The sequence below is a fragment of the Mustela nivalis genome (genome assembly GCF_964662115.1).
Source record: "Mustela nivalis genome assembly, chromosome: 5".
NCBI lineage: Eukaryota > Metazoa > Chordata > Mammalia > Carnivora > Mustelidae > Mustela > Mustela nivalis.
The window spans coordinates 79,649,579-79,672,175 of NC_139024.1; the positions used below are offsets into that span (position 1 = coordinate 79,649,579).

General features: G+C 35.4%; 1 protein-coding gene across 3 annotated transcripts in view; it reads right to left on the minus strand.

Annotated features, from left to right (window-relative positions):
* Positions 1 to 22,597, minus strand: part of LOC309864602 (uncharacterized protein) — a gene marked incomplete at its 5' end in the record, with an annotated part of 97,955 nt that overhangs the window by 38,164 nt on the left and 37,194 nt on the right. The window contains one exon of one of the 3 annotated variants that reach the window (XR_014311638.1): positions 4,336 to 4,548. The exons of the other annotated variants lie outside the window; for them this stretch is intronic. The remainder of the gene's footprint in view (positions 1 to 4,335; positions 4,549 to 22,597) is intronic. 3 annotated transcript variants of the gene reach the window in all.

Sequence of the window (22,597 nt, forward strand, 5' to 3'; positions counted from 1 at the left end):
AAAAACAGAAAAGAGATTTGAAAAGGTATTTCTCTAGAGAAGATATAAAAATAGCCAATAAGTATATGAAAACATGATCGATGTCATTAACCATCAGGGAAATGCAGGTCAAAAACTACAGTGGGATACCAATCCACACCCACTAGGATGGCTTTAAAAAAAAAATGCATGATAACAAGTATTGATGAGGATGGGGGGACATTTGGATCTTCAAATATGGTGAGATTGTAAAATTGTGTAGCCACTTTGAAAAACAAATTGGCAGTTCTTTGAAATGTTAAACACAGAGTTATCATGTTATCATATAACCCAGACCCAGCATTCAACTTTGACATGTATACCGAAGAGAGCTGAAAATCTGTGTCTACAAAAGACTTTTACACAAATGTTCATAGCAGCATTATACATAAAAACAAAAAATGAAAATTACAAACATCTTTCAAATGAATGGATAAATTAAATGCAGTCATCCATACAATGGAATATTATTTGGCCATAAAAAGGAATGAAGTACTGATACATGCTACAACATGGGATCTTAAAAATGCTATGTTCTATGAGAGAAGCTAGTCACCAAAGGGCACTTGTTAGATGATTATTCATATGAAATATCTAGCATAGGCAGATCTATAGAAACAGAAAATACATTAGTGGTTCAGAGAGGTTGAAAAGAGAAGTAATAGGGAGTAACTACTTATGGGTACAAGGTTTTGGGGGTAAGGATAATGAAAATGTTCCAAAATAAGATAGTGGTAATGAATGTACAATTTTGTGAACATTGTAAAAACCACTGAGTTGCACACTTTTAAATGGAGAACCATAAGTTATATGAATTGTATACCATTAAAGCTATTATTTGTTTAAAAGCTAATGATCTAGCCATTTTATCTTTGTTAATCTCTCTAGAGACAGAGAGTAAGAGTAAATATAAAAGTAAGATCCAACATATGCTGCCTAAAAAAGATGCACTTTAACTATAAAGGCATAAGATGCAAGCCAATGAATGGAAAAAGATATACCATGAGAACAGTGAGTATAATAAAACTGGAGTAGATATTTAATATCGATAAAAGAGACTTCAAAACCAAGTGTATTCCTAGCTATTAAAAAGGACATTTCATAGTGATAAAAGAGAAAATTTCGAAGAACGTCTAACAAATATTCTACCTCAGAATTTGAATTTAGAGGTCAGATGATTGTTCCTTGGTCATGTAATTAAAATTTCTGTCTCAAAGTAGGTCTGATTATGCAGATTCTTTTCACAGAGAGTAGACTAAAATATTATGAGCAAAATAGCATAAAATATAAATTTTAGGGAAAAAAGAATAATATAATACTATTGTTAAAGAAGAGTTTGCTTGGAACATTGGGTGTGGTACATAAACAATGAAATCTGGTACACTGAAAAGAAATCTAAAAATAAATAAATAAATAAATATCCACCTTAAAAAAAATAAGAGTTTGCTCAAATTTTTCAAATGCAAAATCAAATTACAATCATGTTTAGATTTTATTGAGCACATTTTAAAGAGATCTAATGGCTTCTTTAAATATATCAATACTTAGTATATATCAGAGATTACATTCTTTGAAACTATTAAAGTTAGAATGATAAATTTTAGGTAACAGCTTAAAAATGTATGATGATATTTATAGATTGAAAATCATTTTGAAGGTATTCAGAATTTGAAGACTACTGAAATAAAGAAGATAATGAAAGATAATTTATGGAACTTACAACTCTGTGGGAGAAAGATATGTCAGGAGAGGAAAAAAGAAAATTCTTCCTCTTTTGAATGTGCAAATAATGTAAAACAATTAGCCTTGTCCTGTTTTCCCCCTCTGGAATTTTTGGTCCTGCTCAGAGGAAGGGAGGTGAGATGGCTGCTTCCTACCTGGGTGGGGCTATCCCTACCTGGGTGGGGCTCTCTTTCCCCACTTACCAATTCCTTACTCCTTACCAATTCCTTGCTCCTCTGTGAAATGATTTCTCACCAGACACACCATGACCAACACCATCTCTGAGAGGGAGTGGGGAGGAACTGAAGTTGGAGACACAGAGACAGTATTACCTGGATTCTTCTAAATTTGGAAAGTTTTACTTTAGATTCTAATAGATATACTGAAAAGAACAGTGTGAGAGTTTTCTTTAAAAATATCAATAATTACAACCTGCCAAAAAGTACATCCTTTGCAACAGTGTAATACTATGATGGAAAAACTTTAGATATCAACTTAAAAATGTTGGGGGGGGGCACATAGATTACTCCCCATGGATAGGGGTTTGGAAGACATAATAAAAAACCTACACATTTTTCTGTACATCTAAGCAGATAACGGAAAGGCTACAACCATAATATCTGAGAATTTTGCAGGGAAAAAAAGGAGATGGAAATTACATAAAATGAGAAACCAGTGGCTTTCATCAAAAGTGCCTCCCTTCCTTTAGTGGCTCTGATTTCCATGATCTGAGCCAGAATACACGCCCTCTGGACAATCAGCTCCAATATGGCCAAGAAGAATATAGCTTTTGGGGCAGAGAACTAATCTTTCTAAACATAAAATATAAGCTTTGCCTTCCACTTCTATAATCCTCCCCCAAAAAGTAACCAATATCACAATTTTTCCTTCTAAAGAGGGTGAAATTATCATATGGCTATATAAATTATAAAAAAAAATTAGTTCTTTTTGTTGTTGGACCATGTGTTCATGAAAATTTTCCATTTAAAAAAAAGAAAGCAAAGAGAAGGAAGGACAGGTAATATCATCTCAGGTACCTATCTGGTCCACAACAGTGGTTGCCTCTCCAAACATGCAATGCTTTTGGTACTGTGTTTGATAACCAAGTGCACAGTGCAGCCAACTTCCTTCTGCTACACGTCAGAGCACATTTCTTGGCCTCCATTCAGCTAGAGCTCTAGACATGATTAAGTTCCACCAACAATTACATAATAATTAAAAGGGGGAATTGAGAATGAGGCTGTACCTCCATGCCTTCTCTTGTATCCACTAGAAAACACAGTCGTGGTTTTTCTGTGGTATTTTCCTAATTGCTCGCTCTTCTAGATCATGACAATTTCTTGGTCCCGGTCACATTTACTGATCACAGAAGAAGCAGGAGCTGTTTTGATAACTTCACTCTGCGACATGAGCTCAAAGTAGTCCCTGAAAGCATAACTTTGTTTCCTTTATTTTCTCACTGATTCTATAGTCAATTTAGTCATTATAATTACTGTAATTAATCCTTTCTCTTAAACAAGCTGGACTAGTTTCTAACAGATATCCTCCATTGGCCTGGCCCATCTGGAACAAGCTGCCAGTCACAAATTACCTTCCAGATTTCATTCTACAAGCATTCTCCTGGGGGTCTATTAACATTAGACTGCATCTAAAATCTGCATATTCAGCCTCAACTCTTCTCATTAACAGCCCTAGGAGCTCAGCATTCCCTTCTCAAGAGGAGCAAGGTAACTGACTTCCCCATTTATAACTGGTGCTTACTTAGAAACCCCTAACTTTCTAGTCTCTATCTAGCTAGTTTTGAGCCTTCAAACAGGAGTCATCTCTAGTCTCCACTGTCTTACATGTGTATATCATTTGTGCCTTAGTGAAGCACCTTACTATGAACATCCCAGTGGGATGTCTCTTTCCTTCCTGGAAACTACACTATATGAAAATTACCACATTATTCAGTCAATTCATCACATTCTGTTTCTGTTCATTTAGAACAGAGCACTATCATCTCCTCTCTCTCTAAAAAAAAAAAAAAAACAAGTTTTTACATAGATTATTCCCTTTCTGAACTTCAAACAAGATTCTGTGCAGGTGTCACAGCTTACCGATTTTCTATCTCTTATTCCCTCCTCTTCTGAAAAATTGAAGTCCTCTGTTTGCTTTAAATAGTAATTTTACCAACACACACAAGACGATGCAATTCCTTTAATTTAAGCTATTTGATGCAGTGCACAAGGCTCCCAAGAGGAAAGAAAATACATTCTGCTTCCCAAAAACTCACTTCCAACCACAGGCAATCAAGGCTAAATTATTTTAAAGCTGCACGCATTTGAAACTACATCCATCAGAGGATATTAGGCCAGCAATCAGGTCCTTAAACCCACATCTATACTTTCTCTAGATCTGCCTATTCACTTGCTAGTATCTGGACTTCTTTCCAACCTATTATTAGATATATAATATTATACATATTATCCATAAATATATATAATATATATTACTTTTACATTTTATTCCTTTCAGACAGCTTCACCCCATACATGCCCATCTCATTTTCACCTCTTCATTGTGTTATGTCACTATAAATAAAATAGAACTTACCACATAAGTCTGCTTGATGACTTCTGTTTCCTGGCCACACAATGACTACCCTCTGTGAGTCCTTCACCACACTCCCTTCCCATTCGTTCATCTATCATGCCCTGCTTTCCTGTGGGTGTGATCAGGGCACTGGAGTCAAGCAGATCTTGTGTCAAGTCTCCATGTGAGCGGAGTGACACTAGACAACTTATTGTTTAAGCCTTTGTTCCTCATCTATAAAATGGGATTCATAGCATTTGCTTTAGTATATTGTCAGAGAAAACAAATGAGATAATTTATGTAAAACACCTGGCTTAGCACCTGGTGAAATTAAAAGGAAAAGGATGAGTCTTTTGAAATGTAATTCTCCAGATGTGGTTTTATCACTCAGTCTACTGCTCATGACTAATAGAGGATTTGTTTAATATCTCTAGAGGCACTTCCCCAGATGCTACGTGATTCATTTCTGGAAACAGTCTACAACTAATCAAAACACTTTTTTTTTTTAAATCCTAGGTAATGTGTAATAGATTTACTGAAACGTCATAATTATCCAGGTAGCTGAGGTGTCATTGGTCTTTGCTCGGACCTGCCCCCTCAATCCTGCCTTTTGCTCAGTCATTTGATCTCCTCCCTCAGACAGCATTCCTCCAGCAAGACTCCTCCGCAGGATAATTCAGGACAGGATCATATCCTCTCTGTCTTTGCCTTTGAACAAAGTACAGATGAAAGTTTTCTTCCCAATTTCAATATCGGAGCACCCGATGCTCTTACTCTAGTGTTTTCTACAGAACTATTCTTTAAATAAATCTTGTGTTTGTGCTAAACTTTCAAATGCAAGCAACTTCCCCAAATCATAAAAATAAACATATCATCAGAAATTATTAATTCAATTAAAACTGGGGATGTTTGGCTCTGTGACTTGGGCTGAGGGTCTAGGACAAGGGGTTTCCAACTCACATAGGAGTCCAAAAGTTTCTTGTCCACTTTTACCAATCACTAGGGTTTGAAGCAAGACCCATCATCTTTAATATGTGGTGAAACAAATTTATATGTAGAGCTGATACAGGGTAAAATTCAATTTATTTTTTCTCTAAACAAAAGAGGTTCACTTTCTATTTGGTCAGCTGTAGATCAAATGTTATTAAAGTGCAGGGGTCACATACCAAATCTCATTTGTTTCCACAGAAGATCCACACACAGAGAACTATACTTAACTACTAAAACACTGTAACAAGCGAATTTAAATGACTTGCTATATTTCAGTACACAAAGGAAAAGCATGTTGATGGTAAATATTTTAGAAATTTGTCCTAAAGAACTAAGTCTGGTTTTGTAAAAAAATTATATGGAAGTAAATATAAAAACCCAAACTCAAATATTGACCTTCACATTTATAAGACTACTGACTTAAAAAATGCAGAAAAAAATTAAAATTGTCCATAATCAAACCATTCAGAATGTTTTCATTTTTCATTAATATTTTGATGTATTAAAAATATATATATATTGATGTATTTTCTTCCATTCTTTTTTCTTTGCTCCTTTTAAAAATATTTGCCATGACATAACCATCTAACCTTGTACCTTATTTTTCTACCAAAATATCATTATAATCTTAATACTCCATATCATCAAAAAACTTTGTAAGGGATGCCTGGGTGGCTCAGTCAGTTAAGCGTCTGCGTCTGCCTTCAGCTCAGATCATGATCTCAGGTCCTGGAATTGAATCCCACATCGGGCTCCTTGCTCAGTAGGGAGACTGCTTCTCCCTCTGCTTGCTGCTCCCCCTGCTTGTGTCCTCTCTCTCTCTCTCTCTGACAAATAAATATTTTTAAAAAGCCTTTGTAAGCACAATTTTAATAATCCATTATTATCTATAACTTATTTAACCATGATCCACTAGGACACTTTTGTTTACTTTTTATATAAATGCTTTGGTACTCAAATTTATCAAAATTTCTGATTATTCCTCCAATATAAAGTCACGGTGTATAATATTTACCAATTTTTGTATTCTAGCATCATGGTTAATAGCATGGATTATAAAGTTAGCCACATCAGGGCTGAATCCACCAAATGATGAGATTTATATTCTTGGCCGTATTTAACTTCTCTGATACTCTTTCCACACCTGTGAAGCAGGAATAATACCTCATGAGGAGGTATCATAGGCAGATTAAAAATATATACGCATAAAGCTTGGTGGTTAAAAGCATAAATCTACCTGCTTTGAATCCTGATTGCATCAAGGACTAATTGTGTGATCATGGCTTAATATCTCTGTTATAGTTTCCTCATCTCTAGGATGGAAAAAATATTAGTGCCTATTTCACTGGAGTAATTGCAAGACAAAAATTAATTAAAACATATAAACAATTCACAGCCTGGTAGATGGGAAGCACTTAATAATAGTACTATTGCTGTTGTTAGTTTTCTAGTCCTGGCAACCTTACTGGCTCTTTATTACTATAATAATTACTCATTATTATAAATTTCCTTCTAGAAAGATTGTACAGATTTCCTTACAACCAACATTAAAATGCACATATACTTCATCTACTCCATAGAACAGCAAAACAAAAAATTAACAATTCAGGGGGTCACATAATTTACCTTGTCAGTTATGCTTGGGAAATATGGTCCCTTGGCAAGAAAGAACATCAGAGAGTTGATCCTATGCAACCCAACCATTTTACTGTATTTGATCATCCTCATTAAAGAAACATAAAACAGTTTTTTTTTTCCTAATTCAAATCTAGCAAGTTGTACCTGATTAAAAAAAAAAACAAAACAAAACACTGACCTTTTTTCTCAAGTTTATTCTTCTCACCTCACTGGGCAGAATACCACCTACACAGCTCCTATGAATGTCCAGGTCACTAGGATCAATCACTGAATAGGAATTAATTGCTTTCTACTGTTACACAGTCTTGTAAGGGGAATAAAATAAAATATCCTTCATGGACCTTTGTCAGAGTATTTTTGAAACATGAGCTGGTGTTTCCTCTCCCCAGTATTGTCCCTCTCTTCTCAGCCATTCTTCAATCAGCCATGCAAGCAGCTGCAAGATACATATCATTTCCTCAGAGAAGTGATCTAAGAACAGAAAAAAAAAAAAAAAAAAAAAAAATGTGGTCCTTTCCTGGTTTCTGTGTTTCTATAAGGAGGCTTTCACAACATATATCACATATTTCAGAGAAAGTATGATGAAAAAGGGTAAGGCCCCCTTTCCCCTATGACCCCTCAGCTAGGGGAGAGTCTTCCTTGTCTTGACCAAAGGAATAGAGTCAGAGAGAAAGCAAGGAGAGTGTAGGAATGGTGCTTCCCAGAAAGGGGGCCCCAGACCTGCTTTCCAAGCCTGTCCTAATAGAAGTTTTTGAGGTCCAAGAGAAGAAAGGAACAAGAGGATATATTGTGGGAATACAGAGGGGCACAAGGATTTTCAGGGGTAAGGGATGTTTCCATTGTCTGGATAGACTGTGGTAATAGTTCCATGAGTACACGCACACAGCAGAAAATATCAAATTATACATTTTTTTGAGAGAGAGAGAGAGAGCAGGGGAGGGAAAGTAAGAACCCCATGAGCTGGGAGTGGAGACTGATGCAGGGCTCAGCCTCATGGACCCCAATATCATGACCAAAGCCAAAATCAAAAGTCAGATGCTCAACCAACTGAGCCACCCAGGCACCCCTCAAATTGTACATTTTAAATATACATAGTTTATATTTTGTCAATTATACTTCAATAACATTAATACGAAAGAAAGAGAGATCTGTGCATCAAGTTCCAAGTACATTCCTAGAAATGAAGCAGGACCTAGAAAATAAATTGTTGCCTGGTAGTATGTCTGGACAGGATCTTAAGCAGCATGTGAATTTCTAGTCTCTCTGAGTGGTAGATGAGACATAAAATGAACACTCAATACCCAGAAGTAGCACAGAAGCAGAATAGAGAGTTGCCTGATATTCTGGAGTCTTGTAAGAACAAAAGACATCTCCAGTCCAACAAGCAGACCACTGACCAAGCAGCTGATGGAGCTAAGGCCACTTCAGCAGATACCTGATGGAGCTAAGGCCACTTCAGCAGATACCTGCCGGTCAGATGGCATCAGGAACCTGCGGCACACTCCCTCCCTACCCCAATCCTTAGTCTTGGCTCCAGTTAAACTCCCTGGAACTCTGACATAACTCCAGGTCCAGGGGAGAAGGAGAAATCTCTGAAATCATTGGCATTTAGTATCTGTCGCCCTGGCAGAAAAAGACTTAAGATAGAAATTGGATGGTTATAGATGAATAGATCTACAAGTCTTGTATCTTAGTTCCAAATTCCATGATTCCATGCTGAGATATAGTTCTTGCCTTCACAGAGCAATATTCTCACTTAGAAGACTATAGATGAGAATGTAAGATCCACAAGGGTAGGTTTTATGACTACATTATACACTTACTATCTAGCTCAAATATGGCACATAACTGTGCTTAATATGTATTTGTAGAGTGCACGGATGGGTGGGTGGGTGGATGGATGGATGGATGGGGCAAACTCAGCTACATCTGCAACAACATATAAATACAAAAGGAGAGGTTTTGGAAATAAGTGCAATAAGAAGAAAGCACTAAGGGCTAGAGTCACAACTGATTACCTCATTGGGGAGAAAGAATTGAGGTGGTCTTTGAAGAAGGATTAGAATTGGCTGAATGAAGATATAGGATGAGTGGGAAAGGTGGAAGGGCAAGCCCGGCACAGGAAGGCCAAAGCTTGAGGCCACAACTCAGACAAGTAATCTTGCCACCAATTCAAGGTACTTTCTCCTTCACTCTTTTCTAAAACTCAGTATGCAGCCCAGGATCCACTGACAATATTTGATGTATGGGGATGGATGGATGGAGTGGAGGAATGATACGAATAAACAAATTTTTTTAAAGAATTAAAAGAACTGGGCTTGAAATCTGGAGATAATTTAATTTCTACCTAAAGGTCTTTCTAAATATTCAACTTTTATTCTACTAGCAGAATAGATACTTACTAGGAATCTTACAACACTTGGACCTGTGTTTAACCAGTCTTAGATTTTTTTTTTTTTTTAGAAACCTGGAATCCACCCCACTCAAGGACTTAATTTTATAAACTATTTCTAACTCTGCCCACCTAAAAAGAGTTCTAAGTCCACACCATCATTTCAATTCCTGTTCTGCAGTAATAATTAACATCATGTTATAATTTACCAGCATCCCTTACATACTTTACCTCATTTATTCCTCACAAAATAGAACTTTGAAGTAAATTTCCATTTTTGGACAAGGAGAAACTGAGACCCAGGGGGTTCACTCACTTGCTTTAATTTACCAAGCAATCAATGGTCATACCTAGACCTGCACCCAGGCCTTTCCTCCACACCATCTGGCCTCACCACTGTCACCTAAAATCCTTTAAAAAATGAGGAAATATACCAATGGCAAAGCTGGGAACCTATGTCTGTGAAGAGGAGGGTATAGTGATGGGTTAACACATTAGAGGATTTTAACCATGGCAAAAAAATTAATTGCCATTTGGGTAAAAAGAAAATCTTTACTCTTAAACTAGGAGGTAAACAAATGTTCTTTGCTCAACAACTCCATATTCATTATGTGTATTTGAGGGTCCATCTATGTAATCTCCCACAATTTACCCTCCTCTGTTAAATTCTCTCCCTGGGGCTAGAGTGCCAGAGAGAATATTTTTAAGGAAATATAATTAGGTTTTGTCACAGAGCAAATCCCCCAAAGCAATTTATCATAAAGAAAAACTCTAACCCAACATTTCTCCTACCTGAAAGTACCAATTTAATTTTCCAACAGAACAGTTTTAGGGATCCCAAGAACAGGATCCGAAAATAGAAGAGGGTCTACCTATTTTATCCTCTTATTCAGCCCCTACTAATACAGGATTGTTTCATACCAGGAAATCTTTTACACTCTGCTGAGCCCGGTTTTAAGTGTTTCACATAATAAAGCTAGGCCACATAGAATGGGTGAGTCTGTGTTGCTAATAATTGGTTTGAGTCCTCTTTCTCCCTTCATGGGTAATGAATGTTGAGGTAATTTTTGGGGATAGGATTAAATGTTAAAAGTGTTGTAAGGCAGTCACAAATGGCTGACATTCAGTACTTCTTTTTCTTTTAAGTTTTTATTTACATTCCAGCTAGTTAACATATAGGGTAATGTTGGTTTCAGGAATAGAATTCAGTGATTCATCATTTATATATAACACCTAGTGCTCATCACAAGTACCCTCCTTAATACCCATCACCCATTTAACCTGTCCCCTGTCCAAGTACTTTTCATTTTTTTTAATTTTTTTTAAGATTTTATTTATTTATTGGACAGAGAGAGATCACAAATAGCCAGAGAGGCAGGCAGAGAGAGAGAGAGGGAAGCAGGCTCCCTGCTGAGCAGAGAGCCCGATGTGGGGCTCAATCCCAGGACCCTGGGATCATGACCTGAGCCAAAGGCAGAGTCTTTAACCCACTGAGCCACCCAGGGCCCCCCCCCCAAGTACTTTTTAAATTCAAGTATTTATGAACTGCAAATGGTTTGTCTTTTCCTCTCCTTCCACTCCTTCCTCTTCCTCCTAGTCACACTGACACTGTACCCATGTTCACCTAAAACAGTTGACAGCTGAAAACATTCATGTGAGAGACGGCCCAGACATCGGTCTGGAAAAAATTTTTTTGAAAAGTTATTGATGATATATTATGCCAAGCATTTTGAATCCTCTTCCACAAAGCAGAACTGCACATTCTCAAATACACGGAATCAGTTTCAAGAGCTTATCCACCTGATACCTGGGAGTTAAAAGAGAATCACAATTGGACCCGCACTCTGGACAGGTCAGGCTGGTGCTCCTGCATTCCCACAGCAACTTCATGATGGGCGGATTTTGACATTTGTATTTTGATGCAGTCACGTTAATGCAGCACCACTGGCAAATTCTTCAAAATCTAAATTCACTGTTTTGTATTACCAAGTACTTCTTGTGACCCATTTCTCCAACTCTTGCCCAATGCTTAAGCCATCACCTTATGCTGATCATACAGCATTTTTCAGCTTCTAATTTCTCTATAAGTTCACTCTTTATGTTTGTGCAAATTCTTGTTTTTATTCTTAGAAAAAAACATAATTGTTTTAATTTTATCTTTCAAAAGCAGGTTAGTCACTAAAGTTTATGTCATTATCTCCCAACAATCACAATAAAAGAGTTTTATATTAACCATGGAGCGCATACTTTACTGATTCATGAGAGGACTATTCAAGATTTTTTGTGCACTTTGGAGAATAAGAGAACATATTTCGGAAGCCTGCTAAAAGAAAAGGTGTCCATGCTCTAGACTTTCAACTGGAAGATGAAGAACCATTATTAAGCAGACAAATCAACTTATTAATTGAAAATAAACGAGTCTGGCCATTGATGATATTAAACGCAAAATATTCAAGATTCACATGAATTCTAGAGATTAAGTGAAGAGTTAGTATTTTATTTAATATGACAGTTCACACTTTCTGAGGAAGGTGACATAGAGCTCGCATTTGATATGTTATAACATTACTCAGGATAAGTTCAAAATGTTTGTATTAGTTCCCATGCATTTTTGAAAGTAGCATTTTATATACTGTCATAAAATACATATGCTACTATATTTTCTCTTTCTCCTAGTGAATTTCTAGTTAAAAGATCCTACAGTAACCTATACTTTAGATACCTTACTTATTATGTAACTTTATTAATACTTCAGTAACATTTTATATACATATTTTAAAATATCCTATATTTCTATATATTTTTCTTTCTTAAATTAATTTTAATTTAAATTCAATTAATTAACATATAATGTATTAATTGTTTCAGGGGTATAGGTTTGTGATTCATCCATTTTACACATTTCACAGCACTCACCATAGCACATACCCTTCCCAATGTCCATCACCCAGTTAGCTAATCCCCCCCATGCCCACCCCTCCAGCAACTCTCAGTTTGTCTCCTAAGATTAAGAGTAACTTATGGTATATTTCTATACTTTAAAGGTTTTACATTTACTCCAAGTTAAGAATTAATACCCACTGAATATCTACTATAAGGCTCTGTATAAATGTCATTGTTACTGTTACTAAAATGCAATTTTTGCCACACAATTTCATTTATAATAATACAAATTAACACAGTCCTTTACATGTTTGTAAATACTTTAATGACTTTTAAATTGAGAGGTATTCCTAAAAGCACTGGGGATAAAAGATAAATGCATAAGTAGGTGTGAAAATAATTAGAATTCTTGTATCGTCCTTGTTACTTGAATATCTGGTTTAAGCATCCCTATACCTGACACAGTAATTTAGCTACAATGCAGCAAAACCAGCATTGTGGTAATAGAATATTGATTGTACAGTGTTCAGAGACAAAGAACTTATGTTGTACTTTTTATACATGCATGATATTGCAGCACAATATCCATGTCAATAATTTTCACAAAATGAACCCTACTACCACTATGCTCAATAGCGGTTTAATTATGAAATAGCCAGTCTTTTGATTAAACCTTTTGTCTTACATTAGCCTAAAACACAAGTAACCATGCTGATGTTAGAAGACTTTAGTGTAAAAGCACAATGAAAATACACTTTCTACGTTCATTTTAGTACATTATTTTCCTATTTTATTATTAAGATTTATAGTCTCCTTATGAACACTCGAGACAACTTTCTCACGGAGATTCTAGTCTCACAGGGATTAGATATATTCCATTTCCTAGCACGCATGCATACGTGTGTGCACACGCACCCACAGCCACACACACACACAAAGAGTGGTTTTTATCATGGTGCCAAAATTAATTTTAAAAAGAATTCTTCCCATGGGGCCATTCTTATGGATACAACATTGATGTCATTTTTACAAATAGTTTGGTCATGAGGAAAACAACGAAAAGATGTCATTTTAGTTACTTGGAAAAGCAAACATAAGACCTAATGAGGATTGTAAATAGAAACCAGAAAGTAATCTTGGCATTAAGATCAACAAGTCTTTATTAAAGTGTTGTTTTGAGAGAATTAAGCAGTGAGGAATGAGGAACAGGAAATAGTATTTTACAAATTTAAGAGTTGAAAAGGTCATTAGAATTTAAGTAAATCAAATGCCACCCAATATGAACCTCCTTTCCAACATCCATGACAGATGTTCACTCAACTTCTGCCTGAATCTCTCTAGGACAGCTATTTTGTGAAAATTCCATTTCCTACATTGAGACAAAACCCACCTCTTTGTCTTAAGATGGTCTACTATACTACTGGTAAGATTCTAAAAGGGTACAACGTTTCAGAAGTTTATTTTGGTAAAACAGATCACAAAATTCTAAAATGTATCTATTCCTTGGCCTTACAGTTCTAGTTGTGGGCTTTGTCCTGAGTAAATAATCAGTTATATATAAAGAATACATATATTCCATATATAAATCCCATATACATATAAGAAATTTCTTATGAGGAATGTCTTTGCTTTCTTATTTAGAAAAGTGAAAATCTGAAAGCAAACTAATGTTTAAGAATGGCAGGTTACTAAAGTAAATTATGATAAATCCATACAGTAGGATGCCATGGAATAACCACAAATCGTGTTGTAGATAAATATAGCCACAGTATGTTTTAATGAAATAATTTATATAAAGTGCTCAGTAGAAGTTTCTGACACAGAGGACAGAAAAAACAAATATTAAATCATACACTAATTTTTAAAGTAGGCAATAAAGAAATGTATTCAGCATACATGTATAAAAATAGATATACATATATGTATATATATTATTGAAACCCCAAGTTCAGCTGCCCATCACTCAAAAGGCCAAGACTCAAGAGGCAAGCTTTGACTGGAAAGGAATATGAACTTTACTTAGGAGACCAGCCACCCAGAAAGAAGGTAGACTCTTGCATGAAGGCCAGCTCTGAGGCTCTGCTTGGCCCAGGGTTTTTTTTAAAGGGGCTTAAGGCAGTTAATCAGTAAAGGGAGTGCAGCAGTCCATAACATTCCTCGATTAAGTGCAGACTCAATGGTGCCAGCTACAGTCCTTATCTCAGTGCTAGGTGGTTATGCAAAGGGGTCTGGTTCCTTAGTGCCCAGGGGTTATGCAAGGGGGTCTTATTCCTTAATGCTTGGGGGTTGTGCTCTATTCTCTCTGGAAAAGAATGCGTGATCTATAGATATACAAAGAAAGGTTAGTTTATCAATCACAGCAGGCCAAGGGAGGTTGCTGAAGTTTAAAGACTATTAGGTTATCCAGAGGGCCCAGGCAGCTTCATATATATGTGTGAACAAGTATGAGAAAAACATGACAATAAATTAACAAAAGTCATGTTCAAATAGTGAGATAAGAAGAGACTATAGCTTTTCTCTTCCTGTTTTCCTGTTTGCCAACGTTCCTCTTGCAATCTAAAAACTGTTACCCTAAATACTTTTATTTCAGATATTTGATGAATATCTACTGTATGCTAGGTATCAATAAGGCTTATATTTCATTATCTCATTACATAGGCAAGCTATATAGTGATTATAAATATATGCACATATTATGTATATACATTATATATATTTTTTATATTTATAAAAATTATACACACATACACACAACACACACACATAAACAGGAAGACTATACACCAATTTCATGATAGTAGAAACTTCTGAAAAAGAAGACAGTAGGTTTGTGGAAAATCAAATTTAAATTATATCTAAAATGTTTCATTATTAAAAAAAATACCTCAATCAAGTGATAAGGTCCTACCATTTTTCAATTATGGGTGGTAAGTGTGGTCATTCTGGGTTCCTTTATTTTTTAAAGATTAATTATATAACAAAATATGCAACTGAATGATTTTTAGGAAGCTTATAAGGTTGTGAAACTATCTCCATTATCTAATTTTACAACATTTTCATTACTCCAGTAAGATCCCCCATGTTCCTTCACCATTAATCCCTGTTATCACCTTTAGTCCCAAGCAATCACTAATCTACTTCTTGCCTAATTGCAGTCTTTTCTTGCAACTGAAGCAAATCGTGGTATATTCTTATCAAGAAAATTATATAACTCAGTCAACAACAATGAATCTCACAGAAAAAATATTGAATATAAGTAGCCAGATAAATAAAAAGTATATACTACATGATTCCATTTATGGAAGTTCAAGAACAGCACAACCCAATCTGTCATGATAAAGATCAGAATAATGATCATCACTGAGAGTGGCTATTGACTTGGACAGGAAAAGATGGAGACTACTGAAGTGCTGAAAATATTCTATATATTGATCTGGGTTGTTGCTATGTGGATACATACATATGTGAAAATTAATGAACAGATTCATTTAATTTTTCACTTGGCACTTCAATAAAAATTTTTAAGGAAAATAATACCACAGCCATTCCAATTCTTCTGCCTCAAACCCTTTCCTACCTCATCATTCTTCCCCTCCCCTTCCAATTCTGTTTCTAACATGTTATTGCCAAGTTGAACATAAAGCTTTGAGAAATGCTACTGAAACCATTCAGTTGTTTGGTTAAAAGATGTGGGCAAAGACAAAGCAGATGTCATAAACTCATCTTCTTTATTCTCTATTAGTCTACATTTGTACACTGATGTGCTAGGATAATGTATGCCCTATGAGAAGAAGAAAAGTGTTTATGAGGATAAAAAGCAACAATGACAAAAATAAAAATAAAACACCGACGTTAGCTGAAAACAGCTATACAGCCAGCACCACAGCCAAATTGCTATGGTTGTTTTAAGAAAGAAAGAGACAGAGAGAGAGAGAGGAAAGGATGCTGTTCAATTACTTGAATGTTTACTTGCCTTTTTTTTTTTTTAAGTAAATATATCATGTAAAAAGATAGCAAGATTGAAGAATTTTCCTTTTGAAAGCCACCTTTAACACCTTCAAGTAGTAGTACTTAGATGTTAAAAGACTAGTGCTTGGGTATTACAAAGTATCTGGTATTCAAAAACCACCAAAGTAACAAGGAGTAACACTCTGTGGTTTCTGTGCCCCACGTTGTAAGTCAAACCTGTCACTACAAACCCACCTCTAAATAAATTACTTAAACCGAGGGCAATGACACCAGCTATTACATGGCCATATCCTCTAGAGAATTCCAGGGGTTTGGAATCATTTAATCAATCCCCATCACAACAACTGTGCTTGATAATGTGCATCTTAAACAGCTATTGTTCATTTGAAGAGACTGTGGGAGAGAACTGTCTAGTGACTTCCTAGCATCACTTCAATATCACTCTTTAATTATGCAGCCATTTTAAGAAGAGTGTTATGCAATTAGTCAGTAGCAATTCTGAAAATAATTCTCAGGCCCTTTTATTATGAAATCAGAGTGTTGTCTCATTGTTTCAAAACCATGGTCTTTCTCATGTGATACCCTATTTCTAGATTAAAACTAAACTATAAAATCCAGCCATCAGCAACTATTCAACAATAATAATCTTCAGCAGGTGAAAGTCTACAACCTTACTGTGACATTAATCAACAATCTTTTAGTTGCAAGTGACAGAAATCAAGGACAACTCAGCATAGTTTACAAAAAGTTGGGGGGAGAAGAGCTAATGTAGTAGGTAAGCATCTAAGAGTTGAAGGTTTAGTACTGACTTCAGGCTTAGCTAGATTCAGGTCTCCACTCCTCCGTCTCATCTCTTTCTCTGCTTCTTTGAATGGTGAAAAAGCAAAGATCATGACTTTAATAAGTACCAACTTATATTTTCAATACAGTTTATGAACCAAAAGAAAATGAGACACTTTCTTCCCCTCCCTCCCCAACGCAAGGGCTCAGAGGTCAAACTGCAGAGAAAACTGAACCTACTTTTTGATCACATTATCATCATTGATAAAATCACTAAGACCAAGGGGGAGGGACATGTGATCTGACTGGCCATTCTTTCATATACCTGCCCCTGAGGCAGAGAAGAGAGTGCCTCAGGACACAGAGCTCCCACAGGACTACACAGGGTTAAGGAGAGGATATTTTCCAAAAGAAAATTGGTGTGCTGGTACTGAGAGAGGAAGAAATGGTGAGCAAGCCAAAACAACAGATGTCTACCATTGTCATCACACTTATGAGCTAATTCTTTCCATGTACCCAGCAGAGATTTTCTGGCAAACAGAACATATGTCTCTGATCTTCTCCAGTATAACAATGTAAAATAGTACTGTTGTGGACCTTCAAGAATGCTGAAAGTCATTTGAGAGATTCAAATATAGGGGGATAATTTACATTTGTTGCTTCATAAACTTGGCAATAAAAAATTATAAAGATTTTCTTAGGAAAAAGTTATACCTCCATCCACCCATGAATATATTTGGCAATTGAACTGACCTACCCTTTTAAACATGAATATTTTGGCTTGACTACACCAAAATGATAAACAAACGTGCAAAAACAGTCTTATTTATTTTTGTTTAAATGATGTGCTAAGTCAAACTGACACCTCTATGCTTTATTCCTGTCTTCACCTTTGCTGCACCTGATAAAGCTGGGCATTGGGTGAAGCTGAAGGACAGCTGACAGTGTCTGTTCTGTACAATATGCAATGGCCAAAAGCATGAGAAACAAAAATCCTAGAAGGAAATTTAGGTAAATACCTCTGTTAGTGTAAACTTGAGATGTCAAAATATTTTTAAAACAAAACATCAGGCCATAAACAATAAAGGAAAGATGGATAGATTTGACTACCAAAGTAAACATAATTAGCAACAAAGTTACAAGAAAATGAAAAAACAGCAAAAATATCTGGAGCATATATAATAGAGGTGTAATATCTCTATTATATATATAATAGATATATATAATTATGTACATATTATATATATAAATATATAATATAATATATATAATATATATATAATATACAAGAGTTTTCAAAAATCAATAAGAAAAGACAAACATAGCAAATGAAAAGTGGCCAAGGAACACATATGAGGAATTCCAAAAGAACTAAATGAAAATATATATAGTCCACTGACACAGGAAAGATGTTCTGTTCATTATTAATCAAAGAAATAAAAATTAAGAAAATTTGATCTTCTCCAGTATAACAATGTAAAATAGTACTGTTATTTTACTTAAAATGGCAAATATTAAACACTTAATAACATCCACTGCTATTAGATGTTTAGATTGGTATAGCTCCTCAGGAAAGCCATTTGGCATTACATATGATTTTCAATTTTAAGTGTACATTCCCATCGAACCAACATTCATGCTTCTGATACTTACACCAAGAGGGAAAAACAATAAAACCATATGAAAAGATTGCTTGTGTGTGTGTGTGTGTGTGTGTGTGCGTGTGTAAGCAATCTGAGTGTATATGTTTGAATATGTATTGTGTAAAAGGATTTGGAGATTGTTTCATATACATCAATGAGCAATTAGAAGTCCTTAAATGCTAATAACAAGGAGTTGATTAGATAAACTAAAAACCATTCTGTAAAATGAATTCCCTAGAAATTTTAAGACAGTGTTCTTCTCTATGTGGAGAATTAAAAAGATATGTTTTTAGGTAAGTGTTAGGTAAGTGTTAGTCTTTTCTTTGCCAACCTCAACTATTTTTTAAATACACATTCAAGTGAAATCAACATTCAGACCACATATTTGCATGCATGTTTCCCACTCCTCTTTGGAGGAGATTCTTGATTTTGTGTCAAAATTCTTAGCCAGTGGAGCACACTTCTCACTACCAGGAAAGTCATTGTCCATGGACAACCAGGTCATGGCTATTCTCTAAACAAAATGTTACAAAATAGCAAGAATGTATATAATTTTTCTGGACAGAAGACAAGAGACATTAGAATTGTGTAGAATATTTTAAGCTTTTGAATCCCTCTCAATTGCAACATGTACAAATTATCTCATAAAATAACAAAACCCAAGATCTAGAAACAGATGAATCGGTTTATCAATCAAACCCTTTCTGCATAAAGAAAAATGATCACATGACATATGACCAGGAAGCTCCACAACAGGTGATTCTGGTGTTTCTAAAGTTCTCCTGGCACATGGGGGCCTTGTTGATGGGGTGCAGGGGGAGAATCTAGATCACCAAACAATATGAATGATGTGTTCTCATTATTTTTTCAGCATACATATATGAAATGTCTTAACAATGATTGTATCTGAATGGTAAGATTACAGTTGATTTATATTTTTTCTTTGTTTGACCCACAATATTGTTTGACTCTTTTATGGTTAAAAATAACACCATTCCTGGGGTACCTGGATGGTTTAGTCATTAAGCATCTGCCTTTGGCTCAGGTCATGATCCCAGGGTCCTTGGATGGAGCCTTACATCGGGCTCACCACTCAGCAGGAAGCCTACTTCACCTCCCACTCCCCCTGCTTATATTCCCTCTCTCGCTGTCTGTCTCTGTCAAATAAATAAATAAAATCTTTAAAAAAAAAAAAAAAACACCATTCTTAAGTGTTTTCTTTTTTTTTTTTTAACTTTCATTGGCAGGGGGGATGAAATCACTTTATTAGTTAATTTGTAGAACTTGTCAAGATGTTTAATTTTCAAAATAAGTACAGCTAAAATTCTATCCATATTTTGTGTATTTCTAAAGACAATCCTGTTCACTTTTTTGCCTTCATTGCCTCATATCCACTACACAGAATTTCCTAAACTATTCCATCATATTGTTATTACATGAAAAAAATGACATATATTGGACATCCTAGGATAAGCAAAATTAGTCAGGTTTTATTGCTTCAGAACTTCTCAGAATATTAAATATGCTAACATAACATGTAATATTTCCCAAACTTATTTTGCTGCAGATTTTTTTAAGGAAGTTTCTCACCATATTAATGTTCCAAAGAACAGAATGAGGCGAGTATTATGGCCTATCCTGGTCTTCCTAAACTCATACTTTATTGTGGACCTCACCTGTAATACCATTCACCTCATCTCCTGTATGTATGATGTACTTCGTTTTCTGAGCCAGTCCTCCTCATTAAACCAAGATTCATCAAAATTTTTCATGCATGATTAAAGATGGAACTTTTCTTTTCAGTTATCATTTTACTATATTTGTCCTCAGCTTTTGACAGGTTGGACCTCTACATCTTTTTCCTTCATTTTTCTCTATTGTCTTAGACATTCCCAGTTAGTTTCCTTTGCAGATGCTGTTGCACTGTCAGATTCCTCTGTGCATTTTGCTTCTTGAATGTGATTTTTCCCTGGAGATTCTGTCTGGCAAGCACTCTTTTGACTCCCAACATTCCCTAGGTGATCTCATCCTCACCTATTATTTCAACACATAGCTCTAATAAGCTCATGGATCATAAATCATGAGGACTCTTCAGCCCAGATCTCTCTTCTAGGTTTAATGTTTACATAAACTGCCCTTCTTAATATCTCTCCTTGGAAGTCCTGCAGATACATCATACTAAATATATCCCAAACTGAAAAGCATTTTTCCTCTACCATATGACCTCGTTCCCTACATCAGCAAATGATATCACTCATCTATCCAGTTTCCAGCATCTTCATCTATATCTCTCCCTCATACATCCCAAGCCCTGAAAACAATCAATTTCTGTTGATTCACCTTCCTGATAAGACTGATTTCTCCACATCCTGATGGCCATTATCTTAGTTCTCAACACCTTCATTTGTCACCCAAGTTACTGTGGGTCTTCCAATGAATAATTTTCCTTAAGTCTTGTCCCTTTCCAGCCATTGTCCTAGTTGCAACACAGTGATCACAATAAAACTCAAATTGGATCATTTCATCTCACCTTGAAGGGTAACTGTTGCCCTGGAGAAACAGAAACACTTGCATTGCACATATCAATTCATGAGTTGACTCCTGCTCGCCCTTCCAGCTTTACCTGTAACCACTCCCCAACTCAAAGTATATCCTCCAGCCAGTCATACTGAACAACATGAAGTTCCTTAAATGATACCAGAACTTTCTCCTCTTCCTTTCTTCTTTCCCCAGACTCATCTGGTCCTAATTCTTACTCAGCAGTCAGGATTCAAAATGTATATTACTGCCACAGGAAACCTTCTGATTTGCCAATAATGGGTTAGGTGTCCTTTATATACTCTGTAGTACTCTATTCTTGCCCCTATTATTACATACATCACACTGATGACTTGTCCCTTGATAACTTGACTGGAGTAGCCTTAAAGACAGAATCTGTGAATTATGCATCATGTCATGCACAAGAACAGCCCAGGATCTGACACATAGGAGACTATTCATTTGCATAATCAGCACAGTTCCTTCTAACTTTACAGAATTATCAGAATATCATATATAGCTCTGTCAAATGAAATGCAGGATGGTTAGTTAAATTTGAATTCCAGATACACAAGGAACACTTTTTAGTGTAAGTATGTCTCATGCAATATTTGGAACATACTTATACTAAAAAGTTATTTTGTAACTATAAGAATTCAAACATAAGTGAGTTTTTGTTTTTTGGCAACCCTAATCAAGTAAGATTTTATATGTATGAAAGTGCTTTATAAACTATTAAAGTTTTTACAAAAATATAAGCAAATATAAGCCCCGTTCCTTTAAAAGTCCATTACAGCTTTAAAATGAATGAGAGACATTTCCATGAAAGCTTTTGTGATTTTCATTCATTATTGACAAATCTTGCTCTGTGAATTTACTCACTCTTCCTAAATTAAATAAAAGTCTTTTTGAAAACAAAAGTACATTTCTTGTGGAAATGTGTTTAATTTCAGGCAACCAGGTACCAAGATGCATACCAACCACCTAAAATGATCACTGCAATAAAGTACAAATGAGAGCAAGAGGAGGAAGTGGGAGGAGAGAAAGAAAAAGACTTAAAACTGGAATCAAGTAACTTCAAAAGAGAAAACCCTGGCGCTCTTTTTTTAACACTATTTCCACAGTTACTACCGTAAGTTTGAAATCCACTGATGTACACTTCTGTGCATTGATTAATCTAAACAAATTAGTGGAACACAGTTTTCTAATAACCACTTGATTTAAGATGTAAGAAGCATCAATATTAACTAGAAAAATCCTTAGCCTGGAAAGAGCTAAGATGCCTACTTCTTCAACTAACTCTGGTATCTCACCAGCTTCGGCATCTGTTTTCCTATCTTTATTTTTTTTTTATTTAATTTTAAATATTTCTTCTGTTTTGTTTTTTTGGTTTTTTTTTTTTGTTGTTTTTTTTTTTTTAAGAAAGAGCAAGTGAGCAGGGGGAAGGGCA